The sequence below is a fragment of the Drosophila ananassae genome (assembly GCF_017639315.1).
Source record: "Drosophila ananassae strain 14024-0371.13 chromosome Y unlocalized genomic scaffold, ASM1763931v2 tig00000096, whole genome shotgun sequence".
Lineage (NCBI taxonomy): Eukaryota > Metazoa > Arthropoda > Insecta > Diptera > Drosophilidae > Drosophila > Drosophila ananassae.
Genome location: NW_025319058.1, coordinates 269,676 through 290,520, shown reverse-complemented (window position 1 = coordinate 290,520; position 20,845 = coordinate 269,676). Strand labels below are relative to the sequence as shown.

General features: G+C 43.3%; 1 long non-coding RNA gene across 1 annotated transcript; it reads left to right on the top strand.

The window, feature by feature from the left end:
• Nucleotides 1-2,573: 2,573 nt before the first annotated feature.
• Nucleotides 2,574-2,813, top strand: LOC123258176. The gene is made up of 2 exons (XR_006507989.1): nucleotides 2,574-2,626; nucleotides 2,685-2,813. It is a non-coding gene; the product is annotated as an uncharacterized LOC123258176 (long non-coding RNA).
• Nucleotides 2,814-20,845: the final 18,032 nt, after the last annotated feature.

The window sequence follows — 20,845 nt, the reverse complement described above, 5'->3', positions numbered from 1 at the left end:
CTTGGTTGCCCTATCCTGGATTCAAGATGAACCTGCTCGATTTAACGTGTTTGTTTCTAATCGCGTTTCTTCCATTCAGGAGCTCACCAAGGCAATGAAATGGCTTTATGTTCCTACTGCCGTCAACCCAGCCGATCTACTGTCCAGAGGTTCTCTTCCCACTGAGCTATTAAACTCCCAGCTTTGGTCCCAAGGCCCTCCATTTCTTCGTGGTTCCAAGGATGATTGGCCCATTGCTGTTGTGGCCGAAAAGGCAGCCATCGAACTTCGCGCCAGGACTTTATTGGCTACGGCTCCACCCAGGGATATCGCCGCATTGTCAAAGTTTGCCAACTCGTTTCCCTCCCTACAGAGAGTGTTCGCCTACGTCTTCAAGTTTTGCCGCCGCATCCGTCACGAAGGAATTTCTGTTCAGGATCTCAGAGGAGGAACCCATCTACTGTTGCGCGCCGTCCAGCTTGCCGAGTTTAAGGAAGAGATAAGCTTACTAAAGTCACGCAGATTGGTTCCGCCCTCAAACCCTCTGGCCTCGCTTGCTCCCTTTGTGGATAATGATGGTTTGCTTCGTGTTGACGGGCGATTGCGGAACTCTGCGTTGGATTTTGACGGACGTCATCCGATCATCCTTCCCAGAGGCCATCCCGTCACTTCGGCCATAGTGACTCACTTTCACGAGAAGAACCTGCATTCTGGTCCTCGGGCACTAGTGGCGAAAATCCGTTCTCAATACTGGCCCATTGGGGGGAGGAAGACCGTTTCAAGGGTTGTGAACAAATGCGTACGTTGTTTTCGCGCAAAGCCTCGTCTACTGGAGCATGTTATGGCCGATCTTCCGACCGAGAGAGTTGCAGGATTCCAATGTTTTGATGTCACTGGTGTGGATTTTTGCGGACCGTTTTTCTACAAGGCAGAGACTCGGAATAAGGGCCCTATTAAATGTTATGTAAGCGTATTCATCTGCTTCAGTACGAAGGCAATCCATTTGGAGTTAGTTAAGGACCTTTCCACCGCTTCGTTTCTGAGCGCCCTCCAACGGTTTATTTGTACGCGACGTAAACCCAGACAGATATGGTCGGATAATGCCACCAATTTTGTGGGTGCCAAGAATGAGCTTATGGAGTTGAAGCGAAGATTCCTCAGCCAGGAGCACCAGGCTTCTCTGCACGATTTTTGCCTGTCTGAGTCTATCGAGTGGCGATTTATTCCTCCACGCTCTCCTCATTTTGGTGGTCTATGGGAAGCAGCAGTGAAAACGGCTAAGCACCATCTTTATCGTGCAGTTGGTCCCGCAGTTCTTGGCTTTGAGGAATTAAGGACTTTATTGTGCCGCATCGCCTCAATTATTAATTCTCGGCCCCTTGTGTCGATTTCAGAGAATCCTGCGGATCTAGATGTCCTGACTCCGGCTCATTTTTTAAATGGCGGACCGCCTTCAACATTCATCGAGCCGGACCTTACTGCGCTAAACTTTAATCGGCTGGATGGGTGGCAGAGAGTCTCCTTCCTGCAGCAGGTTTTCTGGGCTCGTTGGAAGGAGGAGTACCTTACGCTGTTGCAGCAGCGTTCCAAATGGCGCACCCCTGGCCCTGTAATTGCTGTTGGAGACATAGTCCTGGTGAAGGATGAAAATCTACCCCCAATGAAGTGGCCTCTGGCCAGGATACTGGAGCTGGTTCCTGGGCGTGACGGAGTGCACCGTGTGGCCATTCTCAAAACAGCGGTGGGAGTGACTAAGCGCGCGGTGTCACGGCTGTGTCTGCTGCCTGTCAAGGATTCGGTTGAAGATTCAGCCTTCAACGGGGGGAGGATGTTGAGCCAAGCAGACAAGGGCGAAGCTGCTAAATAAGTCACATATGTTATAAATCTGAGTAGCAGCGGCGGGTTATCGGCAGTTCTAGTTTTTGTTTACATCTCCCCGTTCGCATGCGCTTTGCTGGTATTTGTAGCGCATGCGCTTTGGGGAGCTTTTTTGGAGAGCTGCTGCACACCAGCAAATCGTGCATTTGTGTGCGTTCGTATTGCTAAGTTCGTATTGCTAAGCTTGGGTACTTGTATTATTGTATTGATTGGAACAGCTGCAAGTTGGGTTAGAGTTGAACCCTCGAGAAATAAAAATATTGAAATTGCCTTGAAAATTGAACTGTGGAATTTAATTCGTTTGGCCGCTATTAAAAACCATTAATAGCTCAACAAAAGGACTGAAGAAGAACGAGAAATTGCACGTGAACAGCGCCGCAATAGTATGGCTCGACTTCGTGCTTCTCAAATAGATTTCAATTTGCGACGCAGATATTTAGCTGATTTGAATCGAGCTGCGTTTCGATACGATTGCAGCAATGATTACAGCTTGCATCCTAGCGTTTGCATTGGGCAAATGGACGTTGTTTGCGAGTATTGTGGTGCATTAAAGTTTTCCGGAGAAACGCCTGGATTATGCTGCGTTAATGGTAAAGTGAAATTGCCAGTGTTGACTCCGCCACAAGAGCCATTGTATTCATTGCTTTGCGGCGAAACACAAGAATCACGCCACTTTCTTGCAAATACTCGAAAATACAATAGTTGTTTCCAAATGACGTCATTTGGGGCAGACATTATCGAAGAAGGAGGTTTTAATCCGACATTTAAGGTATTTATTTTTGTACTTACATAGAATGTAGTTAAAGAATCTGGTTTTTATTTTGTAGATAGAATCGAGCGGTTTAATATCATTTCCAAATAATTTCTGTAATTTTGTCTCATCAAAAGACGAACTTATCAACAATGTATTTCCAAATATTATTTCTAACTACAAAAATAATGAATGGTTGAGTGAGCGAGCAATTTTAGCGGCTAAGAATAAAGATGGGCTAAGAAGTAGATGACCTGAACTACATAATTCAAAATAAGATCATTGGAACAATGCATTCATTCAAATCTATTGACTGCGTCACAAATGAAGATGAAGCCACCAACTATCCAATTGAATTTTTAAACTCTTTGGACGTGCCTGGCTTACCACCGCACAATTTACGCCTAAAGGTTGGCTCCGTAGTAATCATGCTTCGAAACATAAACCAACCAAAACTGTGCAACGGTACGCGTTTGGTGGTTAGTAAATTGATGAACAATGTAATTTACGCTACGATAATGATAGGAAAATTCAAAGGTGAGGAAGTTCTCATTCCGAGGATCCCGATGATCCCAACCGATATGCCGTTTGAACTTAAAAGACTTCAATTTCCGATACGTCTTGCATTTGCCATGACAATCAACAAATCACAAGGCCAATCCTTAAAAGTTTGTGGTTTAAATCTAGAACATTCATGTTTTTCCCATGGTCAATTATACGTGGCATGTTCACGGGTCGGAAGACCATCTGCGTTGTTTGTTTTTGCGCCTGATAATAAAACAAAAAATGTCGTGTATCACAAGGTGCTTAAGTGAAGAGCAACCTATGTACTAAAATACAGAAATAATAATGAATGATTAAGGAGGAGAAACAAAGAATATTGTATACCCACAAGTATTACAGAATTTAATTAATTTGAAAATTATTCTTTTTTGTTTGACTTATTTTTTATGCGTGCAACAACAATATGCCACAGCGAAACGTGGCAGGGTACTGCTAGTATTCTATATATTATGTGTTCTTTTTAAATAATTGAAGGAAAGCTAACTTCGGGCGGAGCCGAAGTTGATATACCCTTGCAGTTGTGCCATTTCCGATCGTTTAGTTATATAGCGTCTATTGGATATAGTTGGCTGATCCCTGTGAAATTTTGTACATAAGATTTTTTGTCCATATATAACATGTGTGGAAAGACCCAACCCTCTAACTTAACACCAAAGTTACTGCATTTCCGATCAATCAGTTATATGGCGACCGATCCCGGCCGTTCCGACTTATATACTACCTGCAAAAAAAAGAAGGATGTGTGCAAAGTTTCAACTCGATAGCTCTAAAACTGTGAGACAAGTTTGCGTAGAAATCGACTCAGGAGGTGATCCTGATCAAGAATATATATCCTTTACAGGGTCGGAGATGTCTCCTTCACTGCGATACACACTTTTGACCATAATTATAATACCCTCTGCAAGGGTAAAAAACCTTTTGACGAGGTAAAATACCGGTGACGAACCTGCATGCGAATACAAAAATATCTGATATCAATTTTTCTGACTAAAATATGCTATATATGTGTACAAAATTGCATAAAAAAATATTCTTATTCGGCACGTGCCTGATTTTTTTTGTTTTTTCTTGCACGTGCCGAACAAGAATATTTTTTTATATGCAATTTTGTACACCTATGTATATAGGTGTTTTGTACTCTTATATTGTACAACTATATTTTGTACACCATAAGACGGACAGCCGGACAGACGGATATGCTTTTATCGACTTAGGAGGTGTTCCTGATCAATAATATATTTTTGAGTCTATATCTACTTTAGGCACCTATCTACTTTATAGGGTCGGAGATGTCTCCTTCACTGCGTTGCACACTTTTGACCAAAATTATAATACCCTCTGAAAGGGTATAACAAACGTGGGAATTTGTCTTTTTAACCAGCTGACCTCTGCGACTGTCCCTAAACAACTTCTTACAGAGGCGGAATAAGCAAAAGCCGTCTTGCATTCAATATTACACTAATTTACACAGAGTAATGTAATACACACAACCTAAAAACCAAACTTTAAAAAACGAGGTCTACAAATATATACATACAGGCTCGTTGGCTTTTTTTATGAATTGGTTGTATTCGAGTATACAAGACATTGCCAAATCTCTCATTTCACTTTTCATTTTGTTCATTCTCTCTCATTTCGTTTGACGTTAGGCCGTGTAGTTGCGTTGACCGTCATTATTTTCAGTTCATTTCATTTTTGATGTGTATGTGTACCAACTAAAATTAAAAAATGGCATCTAGCAGTTACCATATCTTTGAAATACTCATCCAAAGTTGACATCTCCGATTTTCTACATTAATTTTTGGTCTTCTATGATTTTTCCCCAAACAATTTCTTATGGAAGATTTTTATTGTATTATTAAAATCAGTAAATCATACCATGTATTAATTTTGGATTTAAGGGAAAATCGAAATAATTAGATAATTGAAATTGGGGATGTTGAGCCAAGCAGCCAATGGAGAAGTTATATAAAATAATTAATATTCCATATCTGAAGAGCACTGGCGGGTTTATCAGCAGTTCTGTTTTTGTTTATTTCTCCCCCGTTCGCATGCGCTTTTCTGGTATTTATAGCGCATGCGCTTTGGGGAGCTTTTTTGTAAAGCTGCTGCACACTAGCTCATCTTGCATTTGTGTGCGTTTCCCCGCCTCGCCTATTGCCAGCGAAATGATAAACAAATGCATTGTTCTGAGTTTATATTGCTCAGCTTTGATTTACTTGTATTTTCGGCACTTACTTTAGCGGCTGCAACATAAAGACTTCTCATTTCATACAACGAAAAAGGACGCAAAAATTTATTGCGACAGGCCCCCGGAGGACCCAGAGAAGATTCTCTGTCATGCCTGAAAAGTTACAAAAATCAAAAATTTTAGTTGGCTTCAAAACGAAGTCGAACGCACACTCATAAAACCGTGTATGTGAATGTGTGAGCACGCATACATATAAAGATCAGTTTAACCGCGGAAGAACCTTCTTGATGATGCGCTTCTCTGCGACTGAACAACCAAAAAAGTTCAATGAGATTAAAAATGAGCGTAAAAATGAGCGTAAGAATGAGAGTAAGATTCTCTTATCGTATTCTCGTATGAAATGAAAAGTCTATATATTGTATTGTTAGTGATTGTACCTTAGAAATAAAAACATTTAACTTTGATTGAAATTGAATTCTAGAATCGTTTATTTATTTGGCCGCTATTAAAAAATATTAATATCTGAACATTTTTGTGACCCCGACGCGATTTCATCCCGTTTAATTATCGTGATCAGCATTAAAAGTGACCCTAAAACACCGTTTTTTTCGATGTCACAAAGATGCATTTTAATTTTGTGAGGGTGATTTTCATATTGCAGAGGTCTCCAAAAATGCATGCATACCATCCCTTTCTTTACCATGCCATTAATTAAACCCGTTAAAGCTCCCTGGAAGATGCATATTCAAGTAGGTTTGTTTTAGGCACCAAAAATAAGCTCAGCTTCTCTTTCAAACCATACTTGGACTCTCGCGGATGGTTAATTAACACCAAAGATTTTTATTTGACTTTCCGCTAATCACGCGGTATTACGTAATTACACGTGCTCCTCAATACACCTTTTTAAATCACAAGCGAATTTATTGTGACTCTTAGACCAAAATATATGCGAGTTTGAGTGAAATTAAGAGTTGCAGTTGAAATTCTTCAATTTTGCTCGGCCAAATCAGGTGAGAAAGAGCCGTGTATTTCACAGGGCCATGGTGGCCTGGTATTTGGCCGAGCTTATATAAACATATATAAGAAATAAAATCAGAAGCCGATAGGAGAAAATAACGCTGAAGAGGATCTTTTAGAGGAAATGTAACGGATGTTATATAAAACTTATCACCCTGCACGTCCCTGATATTACATAAGGAACACGAAGTTTTCCTGAGGCTTGGGATCAACCCCCCTTTCCTCCCGCCTAAACGTTAAAGTTCTCGAGGATTGGAGTTCTGCTCTCTACCATGCTGCGGCCATAGATCCGTTATTCCAAAAGATAACAATATCTAACAAAAATCAATAACTTGTAACACACAAAGTTTTGTTTGCCAAACTAGCTCTGCCACTATAGAAATTGTAAGATTCTATGGAATTTTGAATTATTATTGCTAATTTCTATTACTTATAAGTTTTCCAAAATTTTTCCTTCCTGAATTAATTACGTACAACATCCAACATCCAGAACAGATTTGGCTGAAAATTGGTATGGAGGTAGCTTAGAGCCAGGAAACGGACATAGGATACTTTTTATCCCGTTCAACATCGTTCCCGGGTGACTTGACATGAAACGTCAGTCACTATAAAACGTGGTATAACAAAAAAGAATCAGACTTGGAATAACAAAACGCAAATGACAGCTATGTAATTGACGTTATCATGGAAGCAGCAGAAAGGCGTGGAGTCAGGCTTGAAGATCGACAGCAATAGATTTAATTCGCTCGCAAAGACATGAACACGATAGGGCAAGGTCTGTTGAATTCCATGCACACATAACAGTAGATCGAAATCAGCAATTTCTAGCATTTCAATATGATCCAGCTGTTGATTATAGCTCCAGTCGCCATGTCGTCATTGGCCAGATGAGCCATGTCTGCACTTGCTGCCAGGCTCTGAAGTTCAATAATGAAACGAAAGAAATGTGTTGTTCTGGCGGGAAAATCAAATTACGTCAACTTGAAACACCACCAGAGCCACTGCAAACTCTGCTTGCTGGAACCACTGCTGAATCGAAGCATTTCCTATTAAATATTAGGAAATATAATTCTTGCTTCCAAATGACGTCAATTGGTTTGTAAATTTTAACTGACGAATTCATGCCAACTTTCAAAATCAAAGGGCGTTCCCAGATAGTGAACATAAATTTCTTCAAATGTACTTCAACATCAGCTAGGGGAAAAGAACTTCGAGCATGTAAACTCATTGTTTGGGATGAATGTACCTGTCGTTTTCTTCATTTATTGATAGTACATTATGGGAATTATGGGTACTGGATGTCTGCACTGCGTCTGTCGTTTAGGCTACTAAGGAGGAGCTCGATTGCGAAGCCCAATTCGATTGCTCGATTGCGAGACCCATGCACCACGACCGTGTCAAATCAGGTGCTTATTAAGTTCGTCTTCCAATCAAGCAGAGTGTGGAGCTGTTAGGAGAATCCTACGCACAGTCTTTGTGGCGGTTCTATTCACTTGAACGCAAGCTGGATCGTCATCCGAATTTAAGGATCCAATATACTTCTTTCATCAATAAGTACTTGGATCTGGGTCACATGTCTCTGGTGCCGCCCTCTCCCATCACTGCGTCCTGAAGGTAGACAGTTTCACTACTAAGCTGAGAGTTGTTTTCGATGGTTCGGCTGCTACATCCTCTGGTTATTCTCTCAATGATGTCCTGATGCCCGGCCCTGTGATTCAACCGAAGCTTTTTCATACCTTCGGTTTCGGACTCACCTTGTAGCTTTGACTCGTAGCTTGCAAGATGTACCGCTGCGTAAGGGTCTTTCCAGATGATAGTTTGCTGCAGTGCACCCTGTGGAGAGATTTTATCCATGATGACGTGAAGGTTTTTAAGCTCGACACCGTGACTTATGGCACAAAGCAAGCGTCTTTTCTATCTGTTCACTTAAGCACCAGCTGGCTAAGGATGAAGGTGCCGGTTTTCCCGAAGGCTCTCGTATTGTCCTCTAGGACTTTTATGTAGACGACCTCATACCTAGTGCCTCAACGAAGACTAAAGCGATAATAGCTCAGACATGGAGCCTGTTGAACAAGAGTCAAAATTTGCCGCCGAATTCATCACGAAGGGATTTCTGTCCAGGATCTCAAAGGAGGAACCCATTGGCTGCTGCGCGTCGTCCAGCTTACCGAGTTTAAGGAAGAGATAAGCTTACTAAAATCGTGCAGATTGGTTCCGCCCTCAAGCCCGCTTGCCTCGCTTGCTCCTTTTGTAGATGATGCTGGTTTGCTTCGTGTTGACGGGCGATTGCGGAACTCTTCGCTTTTCCGATCATTCTTCCCAGAGCCCATCCCGTCACTTCGGCTATAGTGACTCACTTTCATGAGAAGATCCTGCACTCTGGCCCTCGGGAACTAATTGCGAAAATCCGTTCTCTATACTGACCAATTGGGGGGAGGAAGACTTTTTCAAGGGTTTTGAACAAATGCATACGCTGTTGTAAAGCCTCGTCTACTGGAGAATGTCATGGCTGATCTTCCGACCGAGAGTGTTGAAAGATTCAAAAATTTTGATGTCACAGGTGTTGATTGTTGCGGACCTTTGTTCTACAAGGCAGAGACTCGAAATAAGGGTCCTTTGAAATGTTATGTGAGCGTATTCATCTGCTTCAGTACGAAGGCAATCCATTTAGAGTTAGTCAAGGACCTTTCCAACGCTTCGTTTCTAAGCGCCCACCAACGGTTTATTTGAATGCAACGTAAACCCAGACAGCTATGGTCGGATAATGCCACCAATTTTGTGGGTGCCTGTCGGAATCTATTGAGTGGCGGTTTATTCCTCCACGCTCTCCCCATTTGGGCGGTATGTGGTAAGCAGCAGTAAAGACGGCGAAACACCACCTTTATCGGGCAGTTTTTCCCGCGGTTCTTGGCTTCGAGGAATTGAGGACTTTGTTGTGCCGCATTGCCTCAATCATTAATTCTAGACGCCTTGTGTCGATTTCACAAAATGGACCTAGATCCTGTGGTCCAGCCTTCATTCGCAGCGGCTGCAAATTTGGTTAGATTGAACCCTCGAATAAAAACATTGAAATTTCATTGAAATTGAATTGTGGAATCGATTATTTGTTTGGCCGCTATAAAAAAATATTTTTAGCTCAATAAAAATCAAAAGCCATATTATGCCTTGACCGATTTTTTCGTTGCGTTTGAAATATATATATCTCATATGCGGTATATTAAAGTTGAGCAAGTTATGCTCGGGGGCTCTCATATCCAAAACCAGCTATAATTATACTGATCTTCATTAATTAATTGACTTTCAATTCCTTAAGGTTGTCTAAGATGTCTAGATTACAACTTATTAATGGGTCAGTGTGAATCCCTCGTGGCTCGTGGGAGAACGTGGGAGACCGTGGGTGGATTATAAACACATTAAGATGGAGTGGCAAAGGGAAAAAGAACGCCAGTACATGCAGCTCCGGAATGCTGGGATCAGCATGACAGTGCTTGGACTTCCTCAGTTTTTGGTGGAGAGGTCTACTTCAGGATGTAAATTGAATATGTGACCCATCATTCATTTGTTTGGAGCCGGTCATCCTTGATCACAACTAAGACATCGATTTGCATGTTGGTTCGTTCTTGGCGCCATTTCGGACGGGCCTGTAGATGTAAGAGACAGTCTATGCCCTTCAAACGAGAAGACTGCGGGGGTGCCAATTAGAGCCCTCCGATCAGGAAATGGTCAGGTGTATGTGGAGACCGTTGTATAGACGCTTGTAGCAACATCTACGTCCGTTAAATATAAAAGATAAAGTTGAGATGAGATAAGAAAAGATAAACACCCGTGGTGGTAAAAGGGTGTTTACGTTTGCGTTTTTGATCACCAGATCGGTAAAATGATGCGTTTCTGGTAAAATGATCGGGGGTTTTCTCTGATTGAGTCCCCCTCTGAATCGTATAATCTCAGAGTCATCTAAAAATTGCAAAGAGCACTCAGGGAAAGTAGCAAGGCTACTTTCTGCACCATCCTTACAATTTGGTGGAGAGCCTCTCGTAATTCTGCTACTCGAACGTTTCCCACAATATAAATTCTTTGCGGGTGGCGGGAGTTGTTTGAGTAGTGTAATTAGGCCAACAATATTCTACTTCTCGGAACCAATTTGGACCAAATCACCAGACGCTGGATATCTGTTGAGGCGTAAGACCCCGTGAGGTACAATCAGCAGGGTTTTCCTCCAAAGGTACATGGGTTTATCGGGCCGTGGTTCTTTGTTCCACAATCTTGTAAATTCGGTTGAAGACTCCTGATTTAGATCCTGATTTAGGATCGCTGGGCCCCGCAGCTTGGTGGCGAGTGGGGAAGGCAATCGGGGGTATGTACTGTGAGGTAGGAAGGCCTTTCGTGCCCTTATCCGGTCGCTAGGCACCAAGGAAGCGTATCCTGCCCGGCGTATGCCTGAAAGGTGGGCTAATTGGTTAGCTAAAACGGATTGGGTGCCGGCCACAGCGAAAGGGCATTCTCAGTGAGCCAAGAATAAAGACGATTCATGGCGACGTCAAAAACAGGAGCAGCGACAACAACGGGAGCGGATAAACGTCAACAGCTGGAGAAGAGCAGCACAGGCCCCTTAGCTGGAGCACGTGAGTTTAAACTGAGCGAACCGCGAGCCCAACCGGCGCCAGGTACCAAGACCACACATGCTGTCGAAAAGCATCGCGGGTATATTGGCACTAACCCGGAAAGGTGACCTGGGAAAACGAGCGGTCGTCGGCTCAGCCAAGCAGCAGCATTCGGAGAGTCAACTCCGGTGAGATTACTTGTCTGACTCAAGGTGTTCTAACATCTCTTCAGAGATTGTCGAGTGGTTGGCTCGGTGATGGCTAGTTATAGAAATGACAGCCAATCAGTCCATTCAGTCCAATCTTTCCTCAATGATATGTATCAATATTGGATCCCAGTTAACTGTTGTGTCATTGAGTGCGTTGGGAGAGGCGACCGTTCGGAGCACGGTATCATGCAAGCTGCGCAGGCTGGCAAGCTGGTCCGCTGATCCATTAGTTCTGGGGTAAACGAAAAGCGCTTGGATTGTGGACTTAATCAACAGCCGTTCATTATGGTATCGATTCTTTAGCAGTTATCAGGCATAATGGTAACTGCCCTTTCAGCCAATTCATGTTGAGATTAGGTTTTTGGCTTCACCTTTACATGATTCTCCAGGATCCAGAATTCCTTAATCTCCAACAAACTTTCGAATTTCGACTGTCGGCATCGCAAACGTTGGGGAGGAAGGCGGCCTGTTATTAACTTCATGTATTTCTTGTGGTTCTTCGCTCAGAAAGGTAAAATATTCTGCTCGCATGACCTGGAATCGATAGCTAGTATGCGATCGATTTACTTAATTTTGTACATAAGATATTTTGGTCGGAACGGCTGGGATTGGTCGACTATATCTATAGCTGCTATATAACTGATCGATCGGAAATGGCACAACCTCGTTCCTTCAGCCTATTTTTTCTTAATCTTCCAGGGAAACTTTCCTGCTTGAATGTCGGCGTCTCCAAAGACTGTCCTCCAACTCAATACTTTCTATTTATTCTCCGCTTATTTATCCTTCTTGATCTGGTCTCCCCTCGTTAATCCATTCTGATTCAGTTCCCGCCGGTAAGCCTTCTTTGCAGAAATCACGCCGCACTCACGGGTGGGTTCCTTTTCCTACCCCCCTTGACTCTATAAAAAAAAGCTACTGGAGCTAGAGGAGGTTGTGTCAACGATTAGGAGAACTCAGAAAGGACACAGCTGGAGCACAGCTGGGTAGTCTGAATCGATAAAGAACCAGGTAGAAAAGCGGTAACTGTCTCAAAAGATAGAGACCGAGTGCAAAGACCTGGACGAGATCACCACAAGAGAGGAAATTGCAGAAGTAATCCGGAAGCTGGTGGAAACGTCTGGATTGCCGGCGACCGACATCATTTTAAGGAAGGCGTTTGGGCAACGCAAACACCCATAATTAGGCTGCCTGCAGAGTGCGCTACGAAAGCTCTAGAAATAAGTTGGGTTAAAATAGGCTGGGTGAGATTTAGACTTAGAGAAAGGATCCGTGTCACAAAATCTTTCTGAAGCCAGGAGTTCGGGCACATGGAAATATAATACCAGTGCGCTATTGATAGCTCACATATGTGCCGGAGATGCGACTAGAACGGTCATATGACCAAAAACTGCGCGGAGGAACACAAATGCGCACAAATTGGGACTTGCGACAGTCACTGGCAGATGTCCTTTTGAATACCCCTAGACAGCAGTTGGGACAGTAACCATTAAACCTAAGGGATGGTAGAGGCGAGCGTCTTCGTCTTCGGGTTCCAATAGAGTCCCAGAGTTTGAATAGTCTCATTTCTTGTTTGAGCCATGTGCTGTGGATGATTTGTGCCCATTTCCTGAGATCCTGAGTGTTGCGGTGACTTGATCTTGTATTTCAAAAGCTCTGTTAACAGTGTTATGACCAGTTTGGATGTCGTCGACATATACTTCGTTAATCAGTACTGGAGTTGCTAATGGGTATCCGTGTGGTTCGAGCACGCGTATTTAGGCTGAACTCGGCAATCACGTTTTGAAATTAAGCATCATCTTGGTGAATGTCGATGCAGCGATACATTCGGTGGATATCTGCGGCAAACATGTAACGATGTAGCCTCCATTTCATGATGACTCCATCTAAATCATTTTGTAATGGTGGGTCGATGCACAATATGTCGTTGGGAGATTTTCCATTCGAAGAAGTAAATACTGTATTATACACCACCCGAACTTTGGTCGTCTTGCTGTCTTCCTTTACAACGGCATGGTGTGGCAGAGTTAATGGTGCGAAATAATATTGTCCTCTAGGAGTGATCGGGCTTCATTAGAGGTGACTTCACAGAGTTGTTTAAGGTCAAAATATTCTTCGAAGTTGCAGTGATATTTCTCCTTATGTTTGTTGTTTTTATTTATCCGGAGTTCTAAATAAAAACATACGTTCTTGGCCCAACAGACGGCTATAGTCGTAATCAAAATGGGCAACAAGAGATTTTTGAACAGTTCTTCCAACTTAAGGCTCAAGGTATCAGACGAGCCCCTTCTCTAAAAAGCTTTACCCGAGTGGCGTGGATCCGCTTGGATTGTCTGTCTTTTCTCCGCAGCTCGTGGGCAACTTATGGACAATTCAATTCACCAACAACCAAAAAAGATGTCGGGATCTCCTAAAAAAACAATCAAACTTTCTCCGAAGGCGGAAGACGGACAAGTTGACTAGGCAGGGCTTAGAAGGACCCCTCCCAAAACCGTCGTTGGCTGGCGATAAGTCATCCCTACGGCTACCATGACAGCGTCTCCCGACCTATTCGGCTACAAAGCAAAGTTGATGCGCACTCAGCCGAATCGGTTCCAAACAGCGGAGATTGTGAAAAGTCGTATTCTGCTCGGGGCGACCTTATCGACAAAGTTAACCCAGTCGGCCAAATGGCGAGGAAAAAACGTAGATGGTTTGAGGCAGCCCTGGCAGCCAAATGCTTGGCTACTTCACGGAATGGCAGCAAGTAGGATTATAGATGACGTCGTCTCCGATGTCAAATAGGTCGGCAAGCACAACCCTGTATATCAGCAATCAGCAATCCCAAGAAGCGGATCCTCCGCCCAATGCAAGTGTCCCCCCAAAAACTTCAAACCAGAAAATCCTAGGCTGGGCCATATGCAGTTTCAAGCTATTCAAATCGGATGGCCCCGACGAGATAATACCTGCAGAAATCTTTCAGGGACATTGCAACAATATGCTCTCTGGATCTTCATACCCAAACCGGCAAGTCATCAAAAGACTTCAGACCAATCAGTCTACAATCCTTTCTGCTTAAGACCCTAGAAAGAGAGGCTGTTCAGTTACCGAGCGTTTTCGGGGCTTGAATTAATGTTCTAAATATTGGCTACAATAAAAACAAGCACAGTTCGATATATAGGTAATAATACAATTTATTTAATTGTTTTTGGTTTATACCAATTAGACCGAATTAGAATAAAGACGCGGGAGCACGGCTCAACGCTTGATGCTGACCAAGAGATACCGCGAGAGAGCGAGACAAACGCTAGCGCATGACGGCAGAAGCAGGTGTCCGATCGAATGCACGAGAGCGGGCGTCACTAATTCAATAAATTATTGCCGGCGAAACTTCTTACCGGCGGCTGCTTGAAATGCGGCGGTGGACAGATCCCTCGCCACCACCGGTTACATCGAAGACTTGGTAACCATCCACTCTCTCCTTGGGAAGATCGCCCATTACGTGCTCCAACAAATGAGGTTTCGCCCGAATACATCTCACACATTTATTTTTCGCCTTGAGCACTGTGGTCCGTTTCAAGGGAGCAACACTCGACGTAGGTTGGGTAACGCGGGGTCTACTTATGGTCCGTTTCACGGGAGCAACCCTCGAAGTAGACTGGTATGCCGCGGATTCTACTTGTGATCCGTTTACACAGGAGCTTTCAGAGAGTCCTACTTGTGAACCGATTTACACAGGATCACACGAAGTAGGTTGATTTTAAGTGCCGTAGTTCAGACACTGAGTAACGAGACGATTCACTCTGATTTCGCAACTATCTTTATTTCAGAAGAACAATTCTTATATAAGATGCTAAATTATACATAATTAAATCTAAGAAAGCCAAGAGCCAAGAATAACGACGATTCATGGCGCCGTCAAAAACAGGAGCAGCGACAACAACGGGAGCGGATAAACGTCAACAGCTGGAGAAGAGCAGCACAGGCCCCTTAGCTGGAGCACGTGAGTTTAAACTGAGGGAACCGCGAGCCCAACCGGCGCCAGGCACCAAGACCACACATGCTGTCGAAAAGCATCGCGTGTATATTGGCACTAACCCGGAAAGGTGACCTGGGAAAACGAGCGGTCGTATGCTCAGCCAAGCAGCAGCATTCGGAGAGTCAACTCCGGTGAGATTACTTGTCTGACTCAAGGTGTTCTAACATCTCTTCAGAGATTGTCGAGTGGTTGGCTCGGTGATGGCTAGTTATAGAAATGACAGCCAATCAGTCCATTCAGTCCAATCTTTCCTCAATGATATGTATCAATATTGGATCCCAGTTAACTGTTGTGTCATTGAGTGCGTTGGGAGTGGCGACCGTTCGGAGCACGGTATCATGCAAGCTGCGCAGGCTGGCAAGCTGGTCCGCTGATCCATTAGTTCTGGGGTAAACGAAAAGCGCTTGGATTGTGGACTTAATCAACAGCCGTTCATTATGGTATCGATTCTTTAGCAGTTATCAGGCATAATGGTAACTGCCCTTTCAGCCAATTCATGTTGAGATTAGGTTTTTGGCTTCACCTTTACATGATTCTCCAGGATCCAGAATTCCTTAATCTCCAACAAACTTTCGAATTTCGATTAACTTCATGTATTTCTTGTGGTTCTTCGCTCAGAAAGGTAAAATATTCTGCTCGCATGACCTGGAATCGATAGCTAGTATACGATCGATTTACTTAATTTTGTACATAAGATATTGTGGTCGGAACGGCTGGGATCGGTCGACTATATCTATAGCTGCTATATAACTGATTGATCGGAAATGGCAGAACCTTCCTAGTTTAAAAGATTCTTGGGGCTGTTTCCAAAATTTTTAGTAGAAAACTGTTTTGATGATGAAATTTTCATAATGATCGGACAACTTTATACGATCCTATATATATATAATAATATAAGCTGCTACCGAACTGGATGGGCATATCAAATTCGGCTCCCCCCAAAAATGCTTTCTTTTTTGCTTTTTATCATTTCATTGTATTTTTAATATTATTTTTATTAATATTTAATTTTTAAATTTTTTTAAAATTATTTTTAATATTTATACTAAAAATTCCTGCCTGGTATTTGTGAGGTTTCCGCTCAATTTTACAATATTTGACATCGCAATATAATATAGATTAAATTTTGTGTGTAAAGTAATCCCATGTGCCAATTTTCATAAGGATCGGCCGACCATATCTTATAACTGCATCATAGCTGGACGATCGGACATGGTGCAACCTTACTATTTTTAAATAAGTTTGGGGCTGTTTCCAACCGTTTTATTAGAAAATATATTTGATGGTGAAATTCTCATAAGGATCGACCAACTATATACGATCCGATATATATGTATAATATATGCTGCTACTTAACTAGAAGGCTATATTAACTTCGGCTCAAGTTTTGTTTTCGCTGCCCAATGCTTCCTGATATCCTAGACCAAATGCTTTCTGAGAGCTGTTCCTGATGTACTTGGTCCAATGCTTCCTGATAGCTGTTCCAACTGCACTAGGTCCTGCAAGACCCAGGTCACGGTCGCCAAGTGGTGTGTGTTGTAGGTGATCCACAATTTATAGTATTGTATAGAAACTGACACGTCATTGACCCTTGTGTTCGGTTTAAGTAATGCTTTATTTAATATTTTATTATGAATGCTTATATTATGTACATGCATAAGCTAAGCCCACGTAGCTGCGGTGTCTGTTACGCCAGCAACTAAGCGGCTGCATACATATAAGTACTTGTCACATATATATATCAGAGCAGAAATGTCTTAAGCGTACATATGTATATGCTTCTAGCGGTCAGCGTGGGACGCTGACTTTCGAAGTTCGTTCCTTCAGCAGGCGGAGGTTTTATGGTTACTGTCCCAACTGCTGTCTAGGGGTATTCTAAAGGACATCTGCCAGTGACTGTCGCAAGCCCCAACGAGTCACCGACGAGCGACGAGATTATTTTTTCTCGATTTAAAGAGCGCTTGAATATCGGACACTTCCCACTTCCAGCCACTGCAGAATGCGCATTTGTGTTCCTCCGCGCAGTTTTTGGTCATATGACCGTTCTAGTCGCATCTCCGGCACATATGTGAGCTATTAATAGCGCACTGGTATTATATTGCCATGTGCCCGAACTCCAGGCTTCAGAAAGATTTTGTGACACGGATCCTTTCTCTAAGTCTAAATCTCACCCAGCCTATTTTAACCCAACTTATTTCTAGAGCTTTCGTAGCGCACTCTGCAGACAGCCTAATTATGGCTGTCTGCGTTTGCCCAAACGCCTTCTTTAAAAGGATGTCGGTCGCCGGCAATCCAGACGTTTCCACCAGCTTCCGGATTACTTCTGCAATTTCCTCTCTTGTGGTGATCTCGTCCAGGTCTTTGCACTCGGTCTCTATCTTGTAAGACAGTTACCGCTTTTCTACCTGGTTCTTTATCGATTCAGACTACCCAGCTGTGCTCCAGCTGCGCTCCAGCTGTGTCCTTTCTGAGTTCTCCTAATCGTTGACACAACCTCCTCTAGCTCCAGTAGCTTTTTTTTTATAGAGTCAAGGGGGGTAGGAAAAGGAACCCACCCATGTGTGTGGCGTGATTTCTGCAAAGAAGGCTTACCGGTGGGAACTGAATCAGAATGGATTAACGGGGGGAGACGAGATCAAGAAGGATAAATAAGCGGAGAATAAATAGAAAGTATTGAGTTGGAGGACAGCCTTTGGAGATGCCGACATTCAAGCAGGAAAGTTTCCCTGGAAGATTAAGAGGCGGGTATCCGTGTTGTTCGAGCACGCGTATTTAGGCTGAACTCGGCAATCACGTTTTGAAATTAAGCATCATCTTGGTGAATGTCGATGCAGCGATACATTCGGTGGATATCTGCGGCAAACACGTAACGTAACATCTAAATCATTTTGTCGATGCACAATATGTCGTTGGGAGATTTTCCATTCGAAGAAGTAAATGATGTATTATACACCACCCGAACTTTGGTCGTCTTGCTGTCTTCCTTTACAACGGCATGGTGGGGCAGAGTTAATGCTGCGAAATAATATTGTCCTCTAGGAGTGATCGGGCTTCATTAGTGGTGACTTCACAGAGTTGTTTATGGTCAAAATATTCTTTGAAGTTGCAGTGATATTTCTCCTTATGTTTGTTGTTTTTATTTATCCGGAGTTCTAAATAAAAACATACGTTCTTGGCCCACCAGACGGCTATAGTCGTAATCAAAATGGGCAACAAGAGATTTTACTATTCAATTGAAAACATACCTAAGTTTGTCAATCAATTACCGATACCGATATAATATACTTGCCAAATATTAGTATCCGGAGAAGAGAGATGTTATTTAAAGTTGGATAAGAATAAATCTAAGCTCTGGGCATGAATCGGAAATAAGCGAAAGCACAAGGTATGAAATAGAAATAGCAAGATAAATAAAGTCATCCAAAAAATGTTTGGTTAGTGCATTGGCGTAATTGGACCCAGAGGAGCTATAGGTTCTTTTGTATCTTAGGATAAATAAAAAAGGTAAATCACTTAGACTAGAGTTTTAAACTTCAAAAGGTTTTGGTGAGAAAACTCCTTGGACGCCTAGCTTAGGGCTACCACACGGGTCGCAGATTGCGGATAGCGAATGACCTTCCAATAAGGTTGGCGCTAATAAAGTGAAGGACCCGATAGTAGAATTCTCCTCGGGGGCCCACTGGCAAATAAACAGATAACAGATAAGAAATAAACGGATAACTAGCACTTCTGTTGCCGCCTCTAACAAGTAGCCTCACAACACCTACCCACCTCACATCCCAAAACACCATCTCACCTCAGGCCGGACTAAGGTGTCACCTGACACGTACAGAAAGTCAGTTTGGCTGAGGGCCGGTATAGAAATTCTGCCAACTATTTCAATCAGTTCTTCCAACTTAAGGCTCAAGGTATCAGACGATCCCCTTCTCTAAAAAGCTTTACCCGAGTGGCGTGGATCCCCGCTTGGATTGTCTGTCTTTTCTCCGCAGCTCGGGGATAACTTATGGACAATTCAATTCACCAACAACCAAAAAAGATGTCGGAATCTCCTAAAAAAACAATCAAACTTTCTCCGAAGGCGGAAGACGGACAAGTTGACTAGGCAGGGCTTAGAAGGACCCCTCCCCAAACCGGCGTTGGCTGGCGATAAGCCATCCCTACGGCTACCATGACAGCGTCTCCCGACCTAATCGGCTACAAAGCAAAGTAGGTGCGCACTCAGCCGAATCGGTTCCAAACAGCGGAGATTGTGAAAAGTCGTATTCTGCTCGGGGTGACCTTATCGACAAAGTTAACCCAGTCGGCCAAATGGCGAGGAAAAAACGTAGATGGTTTGAGGCAGCCCTGGCAGCCAAATGCTTGGCTACTTCGCGGAATGGCAGCAAGTAGGATTATAGATGACGTCGTCTCCGATGTCAAATAGGTCGGCAAGTACAACCCTGTATATCAGCAATCTCTAGCTACATTGCTGCACACTCTCTTTTCTGGTTGTACCCAAGAAGCGGATGCTCCGCCCAATGCAAGTGTCCCCCCAAAAACTTCAAACCAGAAAATCCTAGGCTGGGCCATATGCAGTTTCAAGCTATTCAAATCGGATGGCCCCGACGAGATAATACCTGCAGAAATCTTTCAGAGACATTGCAACAATATGCTCTCTGGATCTTCATACCCAAACCGGCAAGTCATCAAAAGACTTCAGACCAATCAGTCTACAATCATTTCTGCTTAAGACCCTAGAAAGAGAGGGCTGTTCAGTTACCGAGCGTTTTCGGGGCTTGAATTAATGTTCTAAATATTGGCTACAATAAAAACAAGCACAGTTCGATATATAGGTATTAATACAATTTATTTAATTGTTTTTGGTTTATACCAATTAGACCGAATTAGAATAAAGACGCGGGAGCACGGCTCAACGCTTGATGCTGACCAAGAGATACCGCGAGAGAGCGAGACAAACGCTAGCGCATGACGGCAGAAGCAGGTGTCCGATCGAATGCACGAGAGCGGGCGTCACTAATTCAATAAATTATTGCCGGCGAAACTTCTTTCCGGCGGCTGCTTGAAATGCGGCGGCGGACAGATCTCTCGCCACCACCGGTTACATCGAAGACTTGGTAACCTTCCACTCTCTCCTTGGGAAGATCGCCCATTACGTGCTCCAACAAATGAGGTTTCGCCCGAAAACATCTCACACATTTATTTTTCGCCTTGAGCACTGTGGTCCGTTTCACGGGAGCAACACTCGACGCAGGTTGGGTAACGCGGGGTCTACTTATGGTCCGTTTCACGGGAGCAACCCTCGAAGTAGACAGGTATGCCGCGGATTCTACTTGTGATCCGTTTACACAGGAGCCACTCGAAGTAGATAGCTTTCAGAGAGTCCTACTTGTGAACCGATTTACACAGGATCACACGAAGTAGGTTGATTTTACGAGACGATTCACTCTGATTTCGCAACTATCTTTATTTCAGAAGAACAATTCTTATATAAGATGCTAAATTATACATAATTAAATCTAAGAAAGCCAAGAGCCAAGAATAACGACGATTCATGGCGGCGTCAAAAACAGGAGCAGCGACAACAACGGGAGCGGATAAACGTCAACAGCAGGAGAAGAGCAGCACAGGCCCCTTAGCTGG